This window comes from Erpetoichthys calabaricus, chromosome 5 (genome assembly GCF_900747795.2).
Source record: "Erpetoichthys calabaricus chromosome 5, fErpCal1.3, whole genome shotgun sequence".
Classification (NCBI taxonomy): Eukaryota; Metazoa; Chordata; class Cladistia; order Polypteriformes; family Polypteridae; genus Erpetoichthys; species Erpetoichthys calabaricus.
This window is the reverse complement of record NC_041398.2, coordinates 104,065,963-104,091,881: the sequence shown is the minus strand read 5'-3', so window position 1 is coordinate 104,091,881 and position 25,919 is coordinate 104,065,963. Positions and strand designations below refer to the sequence as shown.

At 36.0% G+C, this 25,919-nt stretch overlaps 1 protein-coding gene across 1 annotated transcript in view; it reads right to left on the bottom strand.

The window, feature by feature from the left end:
• sorcs2 (sortilin-related VPS10 domain containing receptor 2) overlaps positions 1 to 25,919 on the bottom strand; it is a 1,166,544-nt gene that overhangs the window by 791,785 nt on the left and 348,840 nt on the right. The gene's annotated exons all lie outside the window — the stretch shown is intronic.

Genomic DNA, 25,919 nt, shown 5'->3' with positions numbered 1-25,919 from the left:
TATCACTGTCTGGTATGGCAACTGCAACATATTTGACCGCAAGCGCCTGCAAAGGATAGTGAAGACAGCAGAGAACATTATTGGGGTGTGTTTTCCTTCACTACAGGACATATTTTACAAACGAAGTGTACGCAAGGCCTGCAGCATTGTGCAGGACTCCTTACACCCCTCACATGGACTTTTCACACTTCTGCCATCCAAGAGAAGATACTGCAGCATCAAAGCCAGATCTGCCAGGCTGCAGGAGAGTTATTACCTGTCCCCAGGGACCTTCCACACGGCCTCATCCACCTCTAAAAACAGAACTTTTATACATGCGAGCCACTGTCCTGCAAAGATGAGTGTGCATGTAGGGAAGAACTGAAAATCTCCTACTGACCTTTAAGTATTTTGACACTCTTGTTATCCTTCTGCTGTGAAACATTCTGACCTGTCATTGTTTACACAAGTCTTAAACAACTATTATCATACACTGATAATTTCTGTATTATCTGTATCTATTATTTATTATTTATTTATTATATTAAATATCTTACACATCAATATTGCTGCTATTTTCTTATTTCGCGGGTGGCTCTGGAACGCAACCCCCGCGATGGAGGAGGGATTACTGTATTTTTAAATTATTATTTGCACGTCATGTTGTTACACTGTGGACCCTGAGCTTTGCAATTTCGTCTATCTGTATACTTGTACAGTAATCCCTCCTCCATCGCGGGGGTTGCGTTCCAGAGCCACCCGCGAAATAAGAAAATCCGCGAACTAGAAACCATATGTTTATATGGTTATTTTTATATTGTCATGCTTGGGTCACAGATTTGCGCAAAAACACAGGAGATTGTAGAGAGACAGGAACGTTATTCAAACACTGCAAACAAACATTTGTCTCTTTTTCAAAAGTTTAAACTGTGCTCCATGACAAGACAGAGATGACAGTTCCATCTCACAATTAAAAGAATGCAAACATATCTTCCTCTTCAAAGGAGTGCGTGTCAGGAGCACAGAATGTCACATAGATAGAGAAAACAATCTCTAGCAAACAAATCAATAGGGCTGTTTGGCTTTTAAGTATGTGAAGCACCGCGGCACAAAGCTGTTGAAGGCGGCAGCTCACACCCCCTCCGTCAGGAGCAGGGAGAGAGAGAGAGAGACAGATAGAGAGAGACAGAGTTTGTTTTTCAGTCAAAAATCAATACATGCCCTTCGAGCTTTTAAGTATGCGAAGCACCGTGCAGCATGTCGTTTCAGGAAGCAGCTGCACAAAAGATAGCAACGTGAAGATAATCTTTCAGCATTTTTAGACGAGCGTCCGTATCGTCTAGGTGTGCGAACAGCCCCCCTGTTCGATCCCCCTATGTCAGGATCAGAGAAAGTCAGCGCAAGAGAGAGAGAGAGAAAGTAAGTTGGGTAGCTTCTCAGCCATCTGCCAGTAGCGTCCCTTGTATGAAATCAACTGGGCAAACCAACTGAGGAAGCATGTACCAGAAATTAAAAGACCCATTGTCCGCAGAAATCCGCGAACCAGCAAAAAATCCGCGATATATATTTAAATATGCATACATATAAAATCCGCGATGGAGTGAAGCCGCAAAAGGCGAAGCGCGATATAGCGAGGGATCACTGTATATGGTTGAGATGACAATAAAGTTCACTTTGACTTTGATCAGGCAAAACAGACCCCACTATGGGTGACAAGACATTAGCTGATCATAAGGTATAATTAGTCACTTACATTAGGCACCCCCACCCTTCTTAAGCTATTTGTGCCCTTTGTAACCTAGACATATCTATACTAATAAAAGGCAAAGCCCTCACTGACTGACTGACTGACTGACTGACTGACTCATCACTAATTCTCCAACTTCCCGTGTAGGTAGAAGGCTGAAATTTGGCAGGCTCATTCCTTACAGCTTACTTACAAAAGTTAGGCAGGTTTCATTTCGAAATTCTACGCGTAATGGTCATAACTGGAACCTGTTTCACTGACTCACTCATCACTAATTCTCCAACTTCCCGTGTAGGTAGAAGGCTGAAATTTGGCAGGCTCATTCCTTACAGCTTACTTACAAAAGTTAGGCAGGTTTCATTTCGAAATTCTACGCGTAATGGTCATAACTGGAACCTGTTTTTTGTCCATATACTCTAATGGAGGAGGCGGAGTCACGTATTGCGTCATCACGTATTACGCCTCCTACGTAATCACGTGAACTGAAAACGAGGAAGAGATTTACAGCACAAGTCAAACGCGGGAACAAAGGTAAATGACGTTAATTGTTGACTGTCTTTTAATACTGTGTAATTGTTGAGTGTCTTTTAATACTGTGTAAGCATACATATTAACACATGTGCAATTAAACGTGTGCATTTACGGGGTGATTTCTCAGGCTTAAAAGCTTGCCTTTTATTAAAAAGGTAATTGCAAACTCTTTTCATTCTGAAGGGCACAAACCACGTTAGATTTCAGCCGTTAAACGCGGAAAAATGTCAGTACACCAGATAAATAAGCGCAACATATCATCAGTTGTATTGTATGCTTACAATACATATAGAAATGTGTTAATCGTTAACTAATATTATGGGATGGTATTTTTCGACTCGCGCCTTGATTTAAACAATTGCATGTCTTGGTGGGTTTGCGTAGCTTATTGTCAATATCTTTACAGCTCTTTTTAAGACTTAATTTAAAAAGGTTTTCTTTTCTTCTTAATTAAAATTTAAAAGCAATACTTCACCGCTGCGAAGCCCCTCTAGCGCTGACGTCCGAGGTTCGATTACCGTAAGCGAGTGCAGTGAGTGTGTACGCCTGATGAGCCAAGAATAAGGGTGAAAGACGTGTCGCGTACTCTTTGCATTATTTGACAGTAAACTATTTTCATCCATTCTATGATCTGCTTCTCACAACTGAAAGCACTGTGGCTGATGTTACCTGACTTGCTGGCCAACCATAAGCGTTACCTGGTAGGTAACCACCCACTCACTTCACTCCCTTATGGGAATCGAACCTCGGACGTCAGCGCTAGAGGCGAAGCCCCTAAAATTGCGCCACGGCGTGTGGTTCGTTTATTTGACAGCATGTAGATCGGGGTAATTACATTCACGGCATTCGTAGTCTGATTCACAATCTGATTGTATGGGTGGTTACCTACCAGGTAACGCTTATGGTTAGCCAGCAAGTCAGCTCGAAGTGATCACTCGAGTGAAGGCAGCTTCACAAAAAAACAGATCCTTAACAAACTGTTATTGGTATATTTTCCCTCAATTTTAAAAGGTTTTCTTTTCTTCTTAATAAAAAATTTAAAAGCAGTACTTCGCCGGTGCGAAGCGCAGGGATTTGAACGACTGACGCATACAGACATATTCATGAGTGCAGGTACTTCACAAAGAAAGCACCATGTAAACCTAAACTTTAAATTAAGTTCATACACCTACAAAAGGTTGCCATTGATTTGAGGCAAGATTGCTTTTCTCCTGTACAACTATACGTTGCATTCTTAACAGTAAGCTTGCACAGCTTGGTCATATTACAACCTGAGTGCTGAACTGACAACATCGTATACAAACAGAACTATAACAATTGTAATAAACAAACAAAAAAAAAAAGCGAAGAACCCTTGGATTTAATAAAAAGGCTCCTTCCTTGGCGAAGCAAGGAAAAAGGAAGACCTTATATGGCGTTCGTTTATAAAACAGCGGAAAAGCTGTGTTAAGGCTGCTTCACAAAAAAACAGATCCTTAACAAATTGCTATTGGGATATTTTCCCTCAATTTAAAAAGCTTTTCTTCTTAATATAAATTTAAAAGCAGTACTTCGCGGGGATTTAGAGATATATATATATATATATATATATATATATATATATATATATATATATATATATATATATATATATATATATATATATATATGGAAGAGAAGGTCTGTGATACGGTTTGCATATTTATGTATATATATATATATATTTATGTATATATATATATATTTATGTATATATAGATAAAGATATATTTATATATATATATATATATATATAGATGTATATAGAGATATAGATATATATAGATATACATATATAGATATACATATACAGGTACTTGTCGACTTACGACCGCGATTGGTTCCGACTGACTGGTTGTAAGTCGATCTGGACGTAAGTCGGCCTATGTTAATTTAAGGTAAGAATATTAGACTGGGTAATAATATTGTAATCATCTTAAAGTAATATTTTATCAACATTTTCTTACTTTCTAAGACAAACACAGCATACTACAGTACAATTTGTTTAATATGTGGAAAACGTACAAAACAAGAAATACTGTACTGTACATTTAATTCCTGGCACCACTGGTGCTTGGCTGCGGGTTGTCGATATCGCCTTCATCAGATCAGGAGAGGCTGCGGACGGGGTGATGGGAGGAGTTGCTCTTTTCATAAACATAGTGAGCTTCGTCTGAATTGTTTGTTTTTTTTTTCTCTTCATAAATTTCGCAATAAGGACGAAATGTGTTGCGTGCCATCCGTTCAATCCTCGCAAATCGTTCAATATTTGGGTCCATTTTTCAAAATGAGCGAGGAGTTTATTCAGTAGATAAATCTTCTGACAATCCCTTTGTGGTGAACATTCTTTGTGGCACCTCCTCCTCTTCATCTTACTCCAATTCTCTTGTTTCTTCTTCCGCCACTCTTTCTTCTTCCAATTCTATCAGCTCTTCATTCATAAGTTCACCTGATTCCCGGTCTAGCAACTCCTCGACATCTTCCATTTCACATTCCAATGAAAGGTCTTTTGACAGTTTCACTATTTCTTCACGAATCTCATCAAGTTCTTGTTCACTGTTAAATCCAGCAAAAGTATTTACATAACGCTTAACACACTTCTTCCATACGCCATTCATACACTGTGAGTCGACATTTCTTGCGGGGAGGGCTTCTGTTTTCTCTGATCTGAGTTCACCTCTGTTATAGCGCGTCTTTATTTGAAAAGAGCAGTGTCAGATCAGGGCGAGCGTGAACGCTAACTTTGACAAGCACTATAAATTTACAGCGGTTGTTACAGACGTAAATCAAATGTATGTTTTTATTGTATAATATTAACAATAACAGCAGCTCTCTACTCAAAGCGGTAAACTCGAGAAGCTGCTAGCATCGAACCCAGAAGCTCTTGATTGGGAGTCAGCAGTTGTGTGTGGGAACTGTTAACATTTGAATGTGATGATTGTATATAAAACTTGTGCACGAACGAGACTGGGATAACTGTGGATGTGGATGTGAGTGGTGTGTGTGACTGAGAATGACTGGTGTGAAGCCTGAAGTCCAAATATCAAATAAACACTTTCACAAGTACAAGTATAACAGAACAAGTGCGCTTTTATTCAAGAAGAAAAAAGAAAGCAGGTTGCGGTAAGCAGTTGATGCGACTGCTTGCGTAGTGCAATCCTAAGAACTGCCCAATCAAGAGCTTCTAGGTTTGATGCTGGCAGCTTCTCAAGTTTGCCGTTTTGAGTAGAAAGCTGCTATTAGTGTTAATATTATAGGGTTATATGTTAGGGTTATATTATTATCGAAAATTGCCAAAACAACAAGACACAAACACACATGGGGCAACACTGCTGCGTATATTTTTACTGCTGCATAGCGAGACTTGAGAGTGCGGGAAACTGGCGCTGCCAACAGCTGGCGGGGGAAACAGTCAAACGCGTCGTAAAGTCGAACAGTCGTAACTTGCATAGGTCGTATGTCGACGAGTACCTGTATATAGATATAGATATATATATATATGTATGTATGTCTATATATATATATATATATGTAAGCTTATAAGTACTGCCTTACTTCTCTTTAAGAAAGGAAGATGTAATGATACTTGATTTAAACGATTCCATGTCTTGGTGGGTTTGCGTAGCTTATTGTCAATATCTTTACACCTGTTTTTAAGACTTATTGACTGAAACGGGCTTTCACAAAAAAAAGTTAGGGCTTTGCTACAGGATACACCCTCCACAAGTTAAGCAAGTAAAAATAAAATATTTCTGTTTTATTTAAACCTTTTAAGTTTGTATGCATAGCCCCATTTGGCTGTTTTAGTTTTTTTTTTCTTTCTTCAGTAATATTAAATCTCCTTAAAGAAAAAGAACATATGCATTTTACTTTTTTTGTATCTCTTTAGTAATATTTTAGTGTAAAAGGATAACCAGTATTTAAACCTTTTATGTTACTTTATAAAGTTATATTACACAATGTTGAAAAATTAATAAGATAGCTACATATTTTGGCAGCTGCTGCTTTAATTTTCAATGAAATGAAAAAAGCTCTCCAAGAGAAAACCTCAATGAAGAAGAAACAGTTTGCACTATCTAAAAAGGAGAAACCCTCATTTATAAAGGTTTGCTGCAGATGACTTGACTGAAAATAAATTAATACTTCCTATGTGTATAATACATATTTATCTATTTGACTTATGCCTTTATTCCAGCAACTTGCAACATCTCAGGTACAATTTGTTACATTACTTTTGTTTTTTGCAGCACAGGCAGGTGAAGTGACTTCCTCAGGGTCACACAGTGGTGTCAGTACCAGGATTTGAACTGACAAGCTCCGGGTTTACTGAAATATTACTGAAGAAAGAAAAAAAACGAAAACAGGCAAATAGGGCTATGCATACAAATGTCCATCCATCCATTATCCAACCTGCTATATCCTAAATACAGGAGCCAATAAGTATATATATATATATAAATATGTAAATGTATGTATGTATGTATATATGTATGTCTATATTTATATGTATATATATATATATATGTAGATATGTAAATTTGTATATGTATATATATATATATATGTGGATGTGTATATGTATATACAGTAATCCCTCCTCCATCGCGGGGGTTGCGTTCCAGAGCCACCCGCGAAATAAAATCCGCTAAGTAGAAACCATATCTTTATATGGTTATTTTTATATTGTCATCCTTGGGTCACAGATTTGCGCAGAAACACAGGAGGTTGTAGAGAGACAGGAACGTTATTCAAACACTTTTCAAAAGTTTAAACTGTGCTCCATGACAAGACAGAGATGACAGTTCCGTCTCACAATTAAAAGAATGCAAACATATCTTCCTCTTCAAAGGAGTGCGCGTCAGGAGCAAAGCCTGTCAGAAAGAGATAGGAAAGCAAACAAATCAATAGGGCTGTTTGGCTTTTAAGTATGCGAAGCACCGCGGCACAAAGCTGTTGAAGGCGGCAGCTCACACCCCCTCCGTCAGTAGCAGAGAAAGAGAGAGAGAGAGAGAGAGAGACAGAGTTTGTTTTTCAATCAAAAATCAATACGTGCCCTTCAAGCTTTTAAGTATGCGAAGCACCGTGCAGCATGTCGCTTCAGGAAGCAGCTGCACAGAAGGTAGCAACGTGAAGATAATCTTTCAGCATTTTTAGACGAGCGTCCGTATAGTCTAGGTGTGCGAACAGCCCCCCTGCTCAATCCCCCTACGTCAGGATCAGAGAAAGTCAGCGCAAGAGAGAGAGAGAGAAAAGTAAGTTGGGTAGCTTCTCAGCCATCTGCCAATAGCGTCCCTTGTATGAAATCAACTGGGCAAACCAACTGAGGAAGCATGTACCAGAAATTAAAAGACCCATTGTCCGCAGAAATCCGCGAACCAGCAAAAAATCCGCGATATATATTTAAATATGCTTACATATAAAATCCGCGATGGAGTGAAGCCGCGAAAGGCGAAGCGTGATATAGCAAGGGATTACTGTATATGTATATGTAGATATGTGTATATGTAGATATGTATATATATGTATATATGTTTATGTATATATATATGTTTACATAACCTCTTTAACACACTACTTCTCCGCTGCGAAGCGCGGGTATTTTGCTAGTTTAGGATATGAGAGAAAAGGAGTAGCCAGAAAAAACAGATGCAGATGCAGGAAGAACATATAAAAAGTAGAAATGCTACCAATAAACTAGTTAACATCACATTAAACACTGTCACAATCTATCAGTATGCATACTAACTTTAAAACCTCAGAGTTACTCTGTCATTCCAATGTTCACAAGTGCAGCGTTGTTGTGTAGTGATGAGCGAAACAAAAGAGTTATGTTTTTCCATACAGTTTCATGTAATTGTCTCTAAAGTTCACTTCACGTGCAATTTTACAATTGCAAAACTGAAAAAAATAGGCTTTTTTATGCATTTATTTGAAAGTGTCTAGAAAGTGAGGTATATTTATCTCTTTCTTGACCATCCTTCTGACACTGCCCAGATCCTCTGTATAGTTCCACAAGCTGTTACATGCTTTGTACACTGCCTACTTGCATATTCACACTGACAATTATACCTCACCCCACTCACTTGGGGTCAGAGGTATCAAAATCTGCACTAACTTTGCCCTTCTCCATAAGCCAATCCAACATAAGATTCTTCTGGGGTTTTGTCAGCAGCTACATATCCAGGACAAAGGACTTTAGTAATGGGGAAGTGCTTTCAAAGTGCTTACAGTCTACAGCAAAATAAATTGTTTTGCAAATTTCTTTGCAACGTGGAACTTTTTGCTGTGAATTCAGTTTGACACAAATCATTTCGCTCACCCCCATTAGTGTAACTCTGAAAGTGACCCAGTTGAGGGGTTTGCAGAGCAGCTTTCTTACTCTTCTTTTCTGCCCTCAACCAAGAAGAATCTGAGCTGCTAGAAGACATGTGATTTCTCCACAAGCATGCCTCCTTTCCTGCCTCTTCCAGATGGCAGACCAAAAAAAATCCAATGCAAGGACAAATAACTGTCAGTTCTGGGCCAGAAGAGGAACAACACACATTAGTGCAATTTTAAACCCTTGATTTTCCATACAAATCAATGATATGTAGAGATTAAAGAAATACTCCGCCAAAAAATATATTTTATATGTTACCTACCACATGTACTTTGTACTGATGGCCAAGAAAAACTTTTAATCTCATGTTTTCATGCAGAACAGAGAAAACAAAGTTTCTCCTATAAACAGGGTCAATTATTGGCGAGCGTTTAAAATTGCACTAATGTGTGTTGTTCCTCTTCTGGCCCAGAACTGACAGTTATTTGTCCTTGCATTGGACTGGACAACAGCAAACGATCCATGAAAAAGTCTATGAAAATAAATCACACATTACTTGTGTCATATAATCTACAAGTCAAGTCATTCAATTGTATGCTCACAACATCATAGACACATGTGTTTCCATTAAAATATGGTCAGTCAGTGTGGTGTAGTGTTTAAGACTTAGCGTTTGAACCCTGTGGTTGTGGTTTCAAATCCTGATGCTAACACTGTAACCATGAGCAAGTCACTTCACCTGTCTATGCTCCAACTGGAAAAAAAAATGTAACCAATAGTATCTCTCAAAAGTTGTACGTCACCTTGGATAAATGTGTCAGCCAAAATAATTAGTGACAAAATATTATTAAATTAACCACTTCCACAAAAGCTCTTGTGCATGAAAATGGAACATGCTCAGGCGCTTCTAAACATCTGAACTGAAGACCTGTCTTACAACACTCATTCATTGATTAGGAATCAAGCCCATTAACAACTTATTCATTGGTTGACATTGCCCTTAACATGATATCAACAAATAGTGTGCCCTGAGAGATATGTTTAAAGATTAAAAGCTAAAGAAAAGAAAGTGAAAACATTATCAGGAAGAGGATATGCCTTGGACATGTGTATATCCGAGATGCTTGAGCAAGATGAAGATCAGTTCACCCATGCAGTTTTAGACATTTCTGCTAATAATACTGAAGTACTCCAGTACCACTATGAATATAAATGTAACTATGGGAGGCAGGTCGACCATTCAAAAGTTCGTTCATCTTGAAGCACTTTCCAATTTCTATTACAAGAATGTTTTCTGGAAATGGTTTATTTAACAATATTTTAGTTTAAATATATGTCTTTGGATTGATGTTAGCATACAACTGGAAGACTTCACATGTAGATTATGCAGCACAAGTGACTTTTTCAAGGAAGTTATTGATTTTATTTGCTGCTGTCCAGCATTGGTCACTATAGATGCCTATTACATCTTATCTCCTTTCAGCATGATACTATTAGATTTAACATTTTTTCTCAGCCATCACTTCAAAGTACAAGGAGTGAGTAATATATTTAAAAATAACATTTTTGGATGGAGTATTCTTATAAATGACTGTTTAGTGCCTGGATTGAATGCTATAAATGAAACCTTTTTCAATTAAAAAAAATGTTTTGTATTCATTTTTCTATAGCACATACTGCAATCGCATCATTCAATATGCAAGGATGCCAGCTAGAAATTCTGGAAACATTTTAATGACACAGGTTATGGGTATAAATACAGTAGATGTCACTGGGCAGTGTCAGTATCTTATTACAGTAGTTGCATTTTCCAAGCATTTTTGGTGTGAAAGCGCCCTAAGAAACTGTTAAATAACCCCTCTAAGTTTGCCTATGCTAATGCAAGAGAAAAAGATGCAAATTAATTGTGGGCCGTGTTATGACACCATAACCTAGTACAGAGTCACCAAGTAATGAGACACATTAATCTTTAGGATGTGATAAGAAACCAAAGTAATTGGTAATATAATTGTAAACAGTATGTGCAAACCCTGTTTAGATAGTGCCTGAGCCACAAACCAAACTCAGGTCCCAGGAACAGTGAGGCAGAGTCAGAACTACTGTGCTATTGGACAGAGAAACTTATCCTTGCATTTTCTGCAGTCTTTCAGGAAACATTTATTTGAGGTGCAGGACATAAAGACTTAGACTGATATTCTGATTATTTTGCATCAAATGGTGATATCAGATATATCTTAATATAAAAATCACCATAAAGATTGAAATTCAGCACAATATATACAATACACCTGTTATAATTTCTCACAATAATAATGAAATATTATCAAAGCAAACTTTTTTTACTCCCAAAATTTAACAGTTTCAAGAAAAGCCATGCCTCAAAGTAACATCCACGTGCTTTTCCAACCATTTTTGTTTTATGTCTCCTCAACTTATTTTTGAGTTTCCATTGCATGTTACGTAAACAATGTCTGTCTTGCTGGCATCAGAGTCTGCCAGTCAGTAAACGTCTCTCTGTGACTGTTTTATGTAACGAAAGACAGTGCCCTTGATTTATTACTCACAGATCGCAATTATGTACACGTGTATATTGTAATAAAATAAAAATCAAATAAAAAATCAAAATCATTTGTAATAGATCCTAACTTTGTTTTTGCATATACTTTTCTGACTCTAAGAAAGTCACAGAATAGAGCACAGAGGGTGACTGTATAACTAAAAACATTATCGGTTTTCTAAAAATTAAGAAATCTAGTTCTACAGTTTGATGACATTTATTTGTATATGTGTTTTAAAATAAATAATGAAACAGAAACTACTCCAAATATTGAGTAAAATCTTTAAAGTTCTTTTGACAGATCAAGTTTAAAAACTTCTAAAAAAAATTCTCAACCAGTTTTTGAAACAGAATTAAACTAAACAAATCTAACCATTAACAGAAACTGTAGTGAAATAATGTGCATTTACCTACAAAGGCATACAAAGAGACATTGCAATCCCAAACACTGCCATATTCCTCTTATAATGAAGTGAATGAACACTCACTAGAAAGGTAATAAACAACTAAAGATAAAAATGATAAACATCATATAGACATTAGCTAATCTTTTATAATCTTTTATTTTTCTTATGCTTTTCTTTATTCTTATGTTCAATCATTGATAGTCACATTACAAGTTAAACATTTCAAGGTGGCAAACAGTGGAAAGACATAAAGTACAGTGAGTAGACAAGGACAAAATAGAACATGAAATGGAATGAGACAACTCAGCACCATCACTTTAAATTTTTCAGGGCAGACTTTCTGAGAAGTATCCAGCTACACACCTCCGACACTGTGAACACCACAAATAGAAGCTTATAACACAAGCACAAGCAATCATTCTGGATGGATGGAAAATATTTGCCAGTTTATGTCAAAGTTGTCCTCACATAAACTTTGAACTGCTATTATTATTTGATACTATTCTTGACACAAAAATCTACCTTTATTTTTTTTACCTTTATTTATTTTTGAATTTCCCCATAGGATTAAAAATTTGTATCTAATCTAATTTAATTTAAAACATTCTAATCTAGTATACTGAAATCAAATCAAGTTAGACAGTTTCATATTGCTGGTAATAATTCAACAGCAAATAATACATTACATTACTTTTAAAACACAAAGTTTGTAGCTTTTGAATTGTATGACCCATATAACACTGTATTGTCATGTGTAAGTACATGTTCAGTTCTAAGGCTTGATAAGGTCTGAGATTGCTGGAGAGTGGGCGGGGTCTAAAGAGAACACAAACAAAAGGGGTGTCATCTTATGGGCTTCACCAGAGTGTCTCAGGTCGTTGAATGAGCCTGAGGCTTCAGAGTGTCTCATTTGCAGCTGGAGTCTATGGACTTTCTCACAATCATTTGGAAGCTCAATTCACCTTTGAAACAAAAAATATAAACTTAAAATGGAAATAAAATGGCCGGTAATGCAGTTTAATTACTATCTGAAAAAAAAAACTACGAAGATTGTTGTATTTATTTTTGTTCGTAAAACGTTATTACAGAAAGTGTCTCGATTCTGGTGTGAAGTGAATTACTGGTTTGTGTGGTTATTTGAATACTGATGAAGTGTTCACTAGTTTCAAGGTTACAGCCTAAAAAATAAAATAAAAAAACACATGTAGTTACTCCATAAACAATTGCACAGATAAAATAGATTAAAAAATCGCAGATTTGATCTTAGTCACCTTTTATATTTTTGTGATCTAAAAATGAATATCCCATTCCCCTCCTCCATATGCCCACTATTTAGATGTTTCTTTTTTATCAGGCTTATCTAATTGCCATTCTTTGGATTTCCAGGAGACATCAGATCACCTGTAAATCACTCTTATTATGATATAGTTTACAGCTAAACGTGAAGGCTTATTTGTTGTGCTGTGTGTATTAGTCACCCTTATTCTAGACCTGTTCCTCCTAGACTAACACCCTAATATGGGCTTGATTAGATTTGACTGTACTTTAGTGCCCCTAGGTTCAATCAGTTCCTTTGTTTCCACAGTTAAATATTCTATGTCTTATCTAAAGTTCTGGGTTCGCAGTGAGATGGAGTCTACCTTGGCAGCACTGGGACAAGGCAGATACCTATCATGGATTACTTTTTTACCTATCACGGATAGCCTTTTACACACTCATGCACACCCATAACTGTGAATACCAAGCCATTTTAGAGTTAAAAATTAAGATGCTCATTCTTTGGGATGTGGGTGGAATACTTAAATATATAAAGAAAAACAGAGAAGACATTTTTCATATATGTGCAAGAAAACAAAATGTTGTCTAGTCTTTAGTATCACTGAGTAAATTGCTTAACCTGTTTATGCACCCATTGTTATATTCTGGTCATGTATAGCACTTTGGGAAGATATTTGTCATACAGAGTGCTATATGAAATATAAAGTGATCTGGTCAGTTAGTACAACATAAAAGCTCTTTGATGCAATAATTCTTTCTAAGGAGATGTTTTCATGACTTCCTAAAATGCTAGAGTTACAGTATGTTAAAAAGGTCCACAAGTGCTTGGTAAGCATTATGCAGAGAGTCACCGATTACTGTCTTGTCTTTTTGACAAAATGTCTTACTGATTCATTAGAACGAATCTTGCAACAATTCGGCCTGCTCACAGCTGGCGTCTCAGTGATAGAGATGAAAGATGTTCTTGGTGTGTTGATGTGACCCTGGAGGAAGCTAATGACTCTTAGAATGGGAGCTACCAAGCTAACAATTATTTACAAATTCCAAAGAATAAAAGCAGCAGTCCCGGTCATGTGGGTCCTATGAGTCAGAGCTGGATTATTTATAATACAAACCAATTCAAGGCTATTATTAAAGGCCTAAACAAGTCCGTCACACTGTATTTCTCTCTGCCATGTTCAGGCACATCCTGACACTCTTTGCCTAGAATGGCAGAGAGATTATAAAGTATTGGCTTATCTACAGTTCAAAGACACTATTGGTTTTGCAATATGTTTCTTTAAACCCCTTTTTGGTTTAAATTTCTCTGACATATTTATAAAAAAAAATAAAAGAAGAAGGAAAAAAGAAATAATGAAAGACTCAATATTGTCATTACAGTATACACTTTTTCAATTAAACTACACTGCTTGCTGGATTAAAGTAATCAAAGCAAATTTATTTGTATTATTTATTGACCTACTTCACCACTTTAAGCGATTTAAATTTCTTACAATGAATGCATGTTACAGCTGAATGTTTTGAACTTTTTTGTTGTCGCTATCAACGTCTGAAAGGCACAGTTGAGTAGCCTTTTACATTCTTGACTCACAGGATTACTAACTGAATTTCCTCAGGATTTATATATTTAATACCAATTTTTATGTTTTGACATGTTAACTTTTGACCATGAACTGGCCTGGCCATAGTGAGTATGGATTAATGCATGGATGTCCTTTGAATAGGATGGGTTTCTGTTGCTGCTGGAATATTCATTGGCCTCTACAGTGTCATTAGAGAGTTATTATTGATGTATTGGATTTTAGTGGTTTGCTGCCTTCCTACCATTATGAGACACATTTTGATTTCCTGCTCCAATCACAGTGGAGTTATCGAGGCCTCCATGTGAACTTGTTTTTCCTTCAGGTTTCCTTTCCAACATACTACAAATGTGAGTTGATGGGAAACTGTAAATTGGTTCAAACTGCTAGTTTATGTCGGACTAGTACCCTATCCATGGTTAGTTGTGCCAGTATTAATCCTGGCTCCTTGCAACCCTATAAACAGATTAAACAGATGTCAAAAAGGATGTATGGATGCGCATAAAAGCTGGCACAAGATGTAGCCTGAAACAGTGAACTCTATCTCTGGGTAAGTGCTACAGAGAAATGTTCCTGGAAAAAAATTAAACTACGATGTATCAAGTATGTAAAAAGATCAGATGAGAGTCACAGGCAAAGGAAAAATGTTTCCCATTGAATGTACAATACTTATCTCAGGGTGATGTTCCTCTCACCCTGAAATGCAATGAATGTCACATGGTTAAATTTCTGCCTAGATCCTGATTAACCAGTTCTGTTTATTTTTATAGTGCTATCTGGGATCCTCAACTAAAGACCATGATCTAAGACTTGATAGTGTTTTGTTTTACCCTATGTTTAAGCAAGTTTGTATCTTTATGTGTATGCATTGTATAATTAGTAAACTACATTTTAGTTGAACCTGCACTCAGTGAAGAGTGATATACAAAATAAACTACTGAACTGACTAACTAATCTCTGGATTTATTGGGATTGGCATTTTTTCACATATTATTACATCCCATCAATTTCCTGGGATAATAACATTCAATTCTTAATTGGAACAGATTCAAAGGCAGAGGCTGTGGGTTTTCGAATAAATGGTCGATGACTGCCAAAATCTGAAGTCTTTTGTTTCTTTGTAAACCAAATACTTTGTCTTGATAGAACACTTTTATTCAGGTCAGTTTTTCACCTTGTATGCTGCATCTTTTACTGGTTCTGGAGGTTTATAAAGCTGTCCTTTTGGGCATAAAATGGAGCATAGTCCCTTTTCCCCTAGATTTATAGAAGTACGTTATATATCTTATGTTACTAAACAAAAAAATCAGGCAAGTTTTCTAGTGAATACTCTCAGACTACTTGATTACTTATATAAAGTTCAAGAATATCTGGACTTAGTGATGCTGTAATATCACTGTAATGTCATGGTTCTTCCTATAAAAACAGAAGTGGTAGATTTTCAGGTCTTTATGTTAGGTCTTAAGCTGGGGAATTCATAATTTGATTTTATTTGGATATTTTTCTTCACATATACTCACTAACTTTTAACTTATAGGTTAGTTTCTTGGCATGTCCCATATGTGCGAAAGGAGCTACCAGTTCTCTAGTAGTAGTAAGAAGAATGTTATTGCTGCACTATGTGGTTGACTGTTGACTCATTGTGTGCCCTCTATGTACAGTTTATAGCAATCAAGGCTTACTCAGTCCTGTTCTTCACACAAGTTCCTTGTTTCACATAGCATTGATTTGCCTCTTGCACAAGATTGCCTGTCTTTCCTCACTTTCAGTGTTCACTCTATCTTACCTAAATAAGACATTATATTTAGGGTTCCCAGACTTTATAAGGACAGATGACACTGGCGGTGTTCATTATTACTTACTTCACACATGACAGAAAAATTCCCACTTTCAATTAAAATAATTGTGTAATTGGTTGTGTTTGGACCTAAAGTTATTTTTTTCTAAGAATTTTTTTTTTTTATTTCCTTAACTTTTAAAATATCTGTCTGATGCTTTTCCTAAACTCTTAAAAATAAATATGCCAAAACAGTTCTTCATTGTAATGCCATAAGAGAACCATTTTTGACTCTCAAATAAAAGTTCCAAAAACAACCATTATTTATTTAGATCCACAATAGACTTAATAAATAGACAATAGATAGATCTGTGAAATACCAGTGGGTTTACAGTATACAGTAATGTAGTCTCAGTTCAGGTTTTTCTTGATCTAGTAGTATTCTGATAGGTAGCCTACTATGCATTAATGATTTCTGTGCTGTGCGCATATTAAGAACCTTTCCAAAGTGAAGACAATTAATTTCATATTCAAAGAGCCATTCCCAGAATAAACTGGGTTTTTGTCAGACAATGGTTCAATGAAGAATTACATAACCAAGTAAAAAGTCCTTTTATAAGGTTTATTTTTAAGAGTGTATACATGTAACTAAGCACTAGTATTATTAAGTACTGTAATTCAATTTGAGAGAAGCATCAATGAAAAGTCCATATATTTAAATGGGCTGATGCTTTTCTAAAATAGCAGTTCACTTTTAAGACAGTAAATTACAAAGATCATCAAAGATATACATATATCCATCCATTTTCCAACCCGCTGAATCCGAACACAGGGTCACGGGGGTCTGCTGGAGCCAATCCCATATATATACAGTAATCCCTCCTCCATCGCGGGGGTTGCGTTCCAGAGCCACCCGCGAAATAAGAAAATCCGCGAAGTAGAAACCATATGTTGATATGGTTATTTTTATATTGTCATGCTTGGGTCACAGATTTGCGCAGAAACACAGGAGGTTGTAGAGAGACAGGAACGTTATTCAAACACTGCAAACAAACGTTTGTCTCTTTTTCAAAAGTTTAAACTGTGCTCCATGACAAGACAGAGATGACAGTTCAGTCTCACAATTAAAAGAATGCAAACATATCTTCCTCTTCAAAGGAGCAAACAAATCAATAGTGCTGTTTGGCTTTTAAGTATGCGAAGCACCATGGCACAAAGCTGTTGAAGGCGGCAGCTCACACCCCCTCCGTCAGGAGCAGAGAGAGAGAGAGATAGAGAGAGACACATAAAAAAATCAATACGTGCCCTTCGTGCTTTTAAGTATGCGAAGCACCGTTCAGCATGTCGTTTCAGGAAGCAGCTGCAGATGCACAAAAGATAGCAACGTGAAGATAATCTTTCAGCATTTTTAGACGAGCGTCCGTATCGTCTAGGTGTGCGAACAGCCCCCCTGCTCACACCCCCTACGTCAGGATCACAGATAGTCAGCGCAAGAGAGAGAGAACAGTAAGCCGGGTAGCTTCTCAGCCATCTGCCAATAGTGTCCCTTGTATGAAATCAACTGGGCAAACCAACTGAGGAAGCATTTACCAGAAATTAAAAGACCCATTGTCCGCAGAAACCCGCGAAGCAGCAAAAAATCTGCGATATATATTTAAATATGCTTACATATAAAATCCGCGATGGAGTGAAGCCGCGAAAGGCGAAGCGCGATATAGCGAGGGATTACTGTATATTGTAAAAGAATGAGTCTCAACAAGCTGGAAAGGTTTAGGGCAGTCACCTGTATATTGTCTCTGGCTGCAAAAGGGTTTTAAATAAGCACTGATGTGCATGAATGAAGAACTAGATTGAACAGATCAGGTTGAGCAATGATGGCAGCTTTATAGGCCGTAAAGTGGAAGTGATGTAATTTGGCCTGGACCAGAAGTGATGTCCGTCTGTGCTCTGGAACCGGAAGTGACATACGTCTGGGTGCCGGAACCGGAAGTGATGTTGAATCAGGCAGGTTTTCATGTCTTTGGCCTGCACAGATAACAGAGGTATGATTAATGCACCCTGCCACCCCCTCCTGGCCTTGCGGGTAATTACCTCCACTTGGTCCATTCAGCTTCCTCCTAGTTGCACGTGTGTGACAATATAATCTTTTTTTGACTATATATTTTAATATATAAAGTGCAGCTGGTCATCAGACAAAACTGGTTTCTCTTTGTCTTCACTGTCAGGTCCAATGGCTAAATATACCACAATTTCCTACACACAGACAATTTTCCACTTCCACTGCTATTACAAAAATATATCAAAAATGAACATCTATAGCTATTTGTCACACTGTGCATAATGTTTTTTGAAATTCATGCAGTGAAAACTAAGCAAAAGGAAAATTATTTTTTTTAGTTAATTCATGTTGTAGACACTTTGTGTTCTTGTACTTTAAAGTTAACGATCAATGCCTACTTTGAATGTTTTAGTGGTTCAGGTAAAATTAATTTAATACCTTACACTATTTAAATAAACCTGTTGTCTATACTGTATATTGTCTTTCACTATACAATTACATATCCACCAACCTGATTACCAGATTTCTTGCAATCCTCCTGATAAACTGAAGGAGCTATTTATTCATTATTGTGCAGACCCTCAAAGTCATATGTTCAGCTAAATATTACTCCCAAGAATGTCTTTTGGGCAATGAGGGAATACTGAAGTCTATACACATCTACACACACAACCTTTACCTTGTATTTTCCAAAGTAGCCTTATCCTTTATAGATTTGTGGATGTTTAAGCAGTAACAAGGTAGTCCAGTGATAACAAATTAATATTCAATCAAATATATTTTTCAATAAGGGCTGTCAACATTTTGTTTTAGTTCATATTGACTTATTTCATTTACATTTAAATTCCATCATAGTTTTGTGTTCATATAGTAAGTAACACAACCAAAACTTTGTCACGGTATGTTGTGTCACGCAGGTTTTTCAGAAACTCTGAATTGTACAACATGCAACCTCAGATTTCTAGTGTACTGCTACATTTTTTTAAAACAGAATCCTACGATGACTATATTCCATTCTTTCATCTTAACATTGCCCTGCGGGATGTACTTACTGTACATGACATGTCTTCATCAAAAGAAAGAAGAGAAGACACAGCTGCAGCTGCATTTAGTTCTGTTACTCAGTTTTTGGGCATCATTGCACTACAATGTTGGACAACTTTAATCTTTATATATGCAAGGAAACTATTTTTTGTAATTTAAAACTTCATTTTTTGTTTATTTATTGTTATTATTTGTTGACTTTTTATTTAATTGATGTTTATTTTATTGCTATTAAAAATAATTTCTAAGGGTGATTTAAAATATGTATGAATTAACCCAAAAAATGTAATTGTAAACACTAAAATATAGTGGAGATGGTCATGTGACCAAGACACTGACCATTTTCCCCCTTTACTCCCAAAAAGGGTTACCCCCACTACTATACAATCTTATTTCTTTGTTGAAACACTATATACTGTAGCATTAACATTTAAGAAGAAAGAGTGTAATGAATATCTCTATTTTGTATACAGCTTTTTTTCAAATATTTAACCATAAAGAACAAAAATTATACATATAAAAATAAATATCTAAGGAAAATAACCTTACATCCCTAAAGACCAAATTATTATTATTTTTGGAACAGAATAATTCTATATTATTCATGTTAAAATTAGTAATTCTGAAAAGGTTTTATGAGGTAACATTGATAAACATTCTAATTCTCTAGGCAGTGAATGCATGCAACTAAAAAGGTGGATAAAATGAGATATCATTACAAAAATTATCTGAATGTATAGAACCGAAAAGGACATTGTGTCCTAATTCTGTAGTGTGCTACTGAGGTAACAGCTGTGTGCATTTCAGGTAATGAAGTTAAAGAAAAAAGATACTGAAAATGACAAGAGAAGAGCCATTTTATGCACCTCTGGACTTGCACTCCGTGCTGCTGCTATAATCACTGGCTCTCTGTGACCCTAAACTGAGTGAATTAAATTTACTCTCTGCACATGCAGAATTAAATGTATATCTACAGTATAATGTCTGTAAAGTTCTTGTCACTTGATTACACATACATACATCCTTAACTTATCCCTCAGTAGATGTGTCACCGGCAGCATCTCCGTGGACGATGATGCTGGCCATACCAGGCAATATTTTTTGCATAATAATACAATACAATAGTGAAATAATACAATCAATTTTGCAAAATAATGCAGAACTTTTGCAAAACAATACATCATTTTTGTGAAATAAGTATTGTGAAATATTGTAATACTTTGCATAATAACACAATAAATATTTGCTTTGGAATGGTGGAAATAAGCTGCCGTACTCCTCAACTAAAATGACATCTAAATTTATGGAAGCAGACCACATATTTTTATTGCTAGAAGTGCACAATGATAATTAAAATATGAATTCTATATGAATTCCTATGTTCTTTATTTAGATTTTGTTTTTAAAAAAATATTTCATGTATATAAACGCAGTAGAAAGACTTAATTGCAAACTGCAACTGCAATTTTTTTCTATTAAATGTCAAATGTTGACTGATTAAGTGATAAAATTCCAAACAAAGAACCAATATGACAGAAAGATCTGGTGCCATCACTGTGTTTCCAGCTTCCTACTAGATTTCAGCATATGAAAACATTTTCATTTACAAACCAAAATTAAAACAAAAAAAACAGCACAGTAGCCACAGTGGTTTCAAACTATAATTATTATTTTAATTATTAAACCGTGTCCATCATCAGCTGCAAAGTGCTTTGTACTCTCATTCCGTGGAATAAGATTTAAATTTGTTTAAACAAGTCAATATATATTTATTGCTACCTGTGCACTATACAAATTACAATTGTAAATCAATCATGGATGCTATTACACTTAGGTTGCTATTACACTAATAGTGCACATCACTGAAGTAATCTGTATATTTCAAATACTAAAACATAAAAATAAATGACGTCATGACAAAGAATGCTTGGTAGGCCTAAGCACGTAATCAGAATCCTCTCTAAATATTAGCTGAGTATGTCTTCTGTAGTTATCTTTATAAAGCATACATTTAAGACAACTAAGACTTTAGTAGAGAAAAACCGCTAACAGTTTTGTAAATAAATTGCATTAGCAGACAAAAGGTTTTTGAATTATGTTGAGATTACACAGGTACAATCTGCACAGAACAAGAACAGAGAAGCAAATTTTAAAAACTCAAACCATGGTTGATATGTTATTTCTAATTGGCAAGGTAGAACACCAATGAATAAGCTATAGTAAAAACTTTTGTGCTTGTGCTAAATACCCTTAAATACATCAGTGCTGGTTAAAAAAAACCAAAACAAAGCAAAACATGTAGACAGGTGATACAGGAGTCGCCAAGAGATAAGTAGAACTACGTATATTGTATCAAAAGCTGCTCAGTTGAAATATGTTCTTGGGTGAATGCAGAATAAGTGTCAATAGTTAAATATTAAAGGAGTTTTTCTGGTAAACCACTCATATAACCATGTGTTAGGTGCCTCATAGACCACAAAAGGCAAGCGCTATCGACTCATTATTAAAATTCTCAGTGTGGAAACTTTTAAAACATAAAGATTTTGGAATTCATTCTTATAAAAAAAATCAATGGTAAATATCACAGACTTAACAATGCACACTACACATGTTTAGGAAAAGGCTACTTCAGTCTTAAATATGTTTTATACATTGAATGGATCACCTTTTTAAAATGATGCTGCCTGTTATCCTGCCTTATCCATTTGGACGACCATGTTTGGCCTTGTTTACAATAATAGTGATTATCATACATTGAATGTAGTATTTTTCAGTACAATTAACTATATTATTTTATATTATTTATCATTTATGATGGGTTTTGAACAAGCCACTAATATGCAGGTAACTCCACAGTTTATGGGGTAGAGTGTTGTCCAATATCTTTTTTCATTGAGTTTCACTGATGCCACTACACTGAGAACTTTCCGCTCCGTCTTCCACTGCACAGGTATCTCCACATGTAGCAGAAATGTAGTCACTGCAGATGAAATTTAAGGTGGGAACGTCTATAGTGCATAATCAGTTCTTCACCGATAGGATGAACCATTACACTGTGATATACTGAGATGTACCCGCTTACTGAGCCAGAGAAAACAAGAAAACCCCATGGCCATTATGTCATTAACTCAAATACATCGTGCTTCCAGATCATGGCTTGCAACCCCATAAATTTTTGAATGTAATTTTATTTTAATTGGCTACATTTTGCATTTTGAACATAGCCAGTTGGATCTGAACTAAATTAATATACTTTTTAAATAGTAAAATATTTACTTTAAAAATGACAGTTACTTACAAAATCTACACAAGTACAGTAACAAAGGTAAATCTAATTCATTACTTTCCACTACATCCTCCCCTTCCTCCTGCATCATCCTTTAAAAATGGAGGAAAAATGAAGATGACATCAGTTGAAGGATCATCACATTGGGAGACATACTGATGTTGTCAGCCAAGTGCTTTTTCATCTTTTTATAATTTGTTTTTTCCTAACCCTTACCTAACAACATCCATCCATCCATTTTCCAACCCGCTGAATCCGAACACAGGGTTACGGGGGTCTGCTGGAGCCAATCCCAGCCAACACAGGGCACAAGGCAGGGAACCAATCCCGGGCAGGGTGCCAACCCACCGCAGGACACACACAAACACACCCACACACCAAGCACACACTAGGGCCAATTTAGAATCGCCAATCCACCTAACCTGCATGTCTTTGGACTGCGGGAGGAAACCGGAGTGCTCGGAGGAAACCCACGCAGACACGGGGAGAACATGCAAACTCCACGCAGGGAGGACCCGGGAAGCGAACCCAGGTCTCCAGGACTCCCAACTGCGAGGCAGCAGCGCTACCCACTGCGCCACCGTGCCGCCTACCTAACAACAGTTTTCCTACATAGGACTTCAACCCTTCATGTACCTCTTTGGTCTTACTTTTGATATAGATGACACTGTTGCCTGAAAAAAAAACTCGTGAACACAAAAGGACTTATCATAAATAGTGGTAATGTAAATCAATATTAATTCTTATTACAAATTTTCTAATTTGCTTATAATGACTCTGGCTCCATGATGGCAAAATAAAGACCATAAGAACAATTCCCAGAACTGCTGCATTGCAATGTGTCTGATCAGCAGATACTTTGAAATGAAGACTGAGCATGTATACTGTAAAAAAATCAGCATCTTGGAAAATAATAATACATATAAATATAGCCAAAATATTGATATTGTGCACTTTTTAGTATTCATCAGGATTATTACAATTTTTAAAGTAAAGATTGATTGAATGAAAAAGAATTTTAATTTATACATATATTTTAGAGTAAATGGTTTACAAGTCCCAGTTATTGGTTACACAGTTTAACGATCAAGATATTTTTCTTTCTCCTTTTGCAGTTATGATGGTAAATATCTCACATTGTAATTTATAAAGCAACATATGTTCATAAACGTATGAGAATCATTTTGAGCAGTAGCTCTAAGGTAAAGAAAACTCCCACAAAAGATCTTCTCTTTCACACCATATGGGATTGAGGGTTCATTAGTATTTATGAACATACCAATCTCAGACTTAGGAGTTATTGGAAAACTGTGGGAACTTATATATGCAAATGTAAAACACTTTATTGACCAGCTGTTAGCACTTTAAAAACTGATAAAGTTTATCTGCTGCTTTACAATATGTACAAAGTCAGCAGTCAGAAAGGTCAATGCATTGGTCATTGCTCTTCTTCATTTATGTACTTTAAGGAGATGAAGCCATCACTAATGACCAATTGAAATATACTTACAACACAGAGCAAGTAGTACTATTGACGTTGACATTAATGAAGAATAATTTACAAAGGACTAAAAACCACTTAATAGTGTAACGCATTAATTAAAGTTAGTGAACAATAAAATAAAGCATTAAAATGTGAAAGTAAGGCGTTAACAAAACAAGTTGATCTGTCTGCAAAATTAATGCTACAAAAAAGAAGTTAAAAAATTCTAGAACTCAACAGTAATTAAAATATAGATAGGATAAATGTATCTATTTTTAAAGTAGTTTTATATCATTTTGCTTTCTTTAAAACAAAAATATATTAAAACGGCTGAATAGTTTGCCTTCAGTTTCAGTAGTTATGCAACATATCTGCTGCTATATCTGCTGCCTCAAAAAAATTAGTACTAAGAATCTGTGATTAAATGTATCACTTTAAATTTCCTTTTGTGGCCACAAACATGTCTCAGAAATTTGGAAGGAATGCTTTCTTAAATTGAAACTTTGCAGGTTCAGAGTTGCTCTTGCTGAAGGTATGGTAGATTGAGAACAAATGAAGGCAGCATTTTTGAGTGAGTAAATGTAATATGTAGTAACATTTACTGTTTCTTGTTGGTCAATATATGAAGCACATAATATAATAGGGCCATTTTCGAATTGTGATTCATAGCAATTTTAAATCAACACTTAGTTATTTTTATTACTCTTTATAACGTTACTGAATACTGCTTCTGGTGCTGTCTTATGTGATATGGAATTCTGCAGCAACCTCTATTTATCCATAATTCCACCCCTGCTGCAGATCCATTCCATGGTCCATGACTGAAATAACTTGAACGTCCAAAGTTTTTTTAGATTTGTCGATGATTTTTTTATCACAAGTAGCAAATGGCAATCTAAGTAAGTGTAACAGTATTTAAATCATGACATTAAATCTTGTTTTCCTTACTGTAAGAATTATTGCCTTATCAAAAAAATTGTATTTATGATTATATAGCTTACTTTAAGAAATCTTGTCAAGTAAATTTTGCTTACCCCATTGGAGGATCTTTTTGCTATATAACTGCCATTTAAAGTTTTATTTTTTTGTCTAGCTGTTGCATATACATTTTTTGCAGTGCGAAAGGCTGTGATTTATTGTAAATGTGGCATTTTTTGAGTGGCAATTACCTAATTGTCTACTGAACAAAGACAGCAGTTCACATCTTTGAAGAAGCATAACTTCAACAACAATAGCAGGTGTGGGACAAATGGGAACTGCCCAATCTGCTAAGCTTTATCAGCACACCAGGCCTGTGAGGCAGCAGATTTACATTCAAACCTAAGTGACTGGACTCCAGCTTGTATCAGGATCTACCTGAACTTAATCTGATAACAAAGTTGTAAATTAGAGTTAGGTCCCCCTGTGCAAACTTCTTGAGCCAGAAATCATGAAATTGACTGAAGCTAGAACAAACACCTATAGCTTAAGGAATGACAACTCTGATGGACTGAAGAAATCGCCTATGAGGAGACACTGATTTTGTAACTGGGAGTCCCCTTTGGGAATATTCAACACTCTCTGGCTCTCTTAGTTTGCTCTCCCAAGGGGACTCTCAGGAAATTCGTAGGGTATTCCCTAGTACACTCCACTCAGGGTCACTCCTGAACACATTCTCCAAAAATTACTGAAAATCTCTGAAACAACCTTTTTCCTTGAAACTAAAAGCTGATAAGCCACTCTTTCCCTCTTTGGGGAGCTGAAGCTGACAAACTGTTCTGTTTGAGAACTTGAGAGCTGAGATCCAGTTACTTAAGCTTAACACTGAGCCAATCTGAAAGCTGAAAAGCAACCATCACTTCAAGAAGGACACTT